Source organism: Bison bison, unplaced genomic scaffold, assembly GCF_000754665.1.
Source record: "Bison bison bison isolate TAMUID 2011002044 unplaced genomic scaffold, Bison_UMD1.0 scf7180017864312, whole genome shotgun sequence".
Taxonomy (NCBI): domain Eukaryota; kingdom Metazoa; phylum Chordata; class Mammalia; order Artiodactyla; family Bovidae; genus Bison; species Bison bison.
The window spans coordinates 550,552-551,327 of NW_011494884.1; positions in this window are offsets into that span (position 1 = coordinate 550,552).

Here is a 776-nt window from a genome sequence, read left to right on the forward strand (position 1 = left end):
ACCCACTCCAGTGTTCTTGCCTGGAGAATCCCAGGGACGGGGGAGCCTGGTGGGCTGCTGTCTATGGGGTCGCACAGAGCCGGGCACGACTGAAGCGACTTAGCAGCAGTAGCAGCAGCAGCATTAACAGTCATCAGGTTGTGCCTTACATCCCTTAAAAAAAGAAAAGAATCTGTGGCTGTCCAGACAAATTCCAAAAGGGGGCCTTATATTTACGCTGTGAGATTGGAGGACTGCATTCAGCCATCTTGCTGAAAGCAAAGGAATATTAATAAACCCATACTTGTTGAGCTTGAGGTAGTCTCACTTCCTATCTCTGACGAAGGTGAGAGGTGGCCCCAGCAGATTGTTAAGTTTTACGCGTGGTCAGTTGTCTGGATCCTTGATAGCCTTATCCCTGCAAGCGTCTGGAACCTAGTCATTGATTGCATCCTTGTTTGTAACTAAGATGAAAAGAGCTGAAAGGTTGGACACACTAAATTTCATCATTCTTTTTGCAGAATAAGGCCACAAAAGCTGCTGACCACTTAGACGTCCTGAAGAAAAGGGGACTGGCTTTCTACTTCTGGTAAGTTCCAGACTGATACGGGGGCGCCGGGATGGAGCGGGAGGGGAAGGGGGATGGGGCGACCCGCACCCCAACATGGCGCCCGCCCCGGGCCTGCGTGCCGTGTTTGTACGCGGGGGCAGGGCCTTTGTGTGGGCCACCCCGCGAGTTTCCCGCCCAAGGGGGCCTCGGCCTCTCCTCCCAGTTCTGTTCCCGCGGTGGCAGCAGG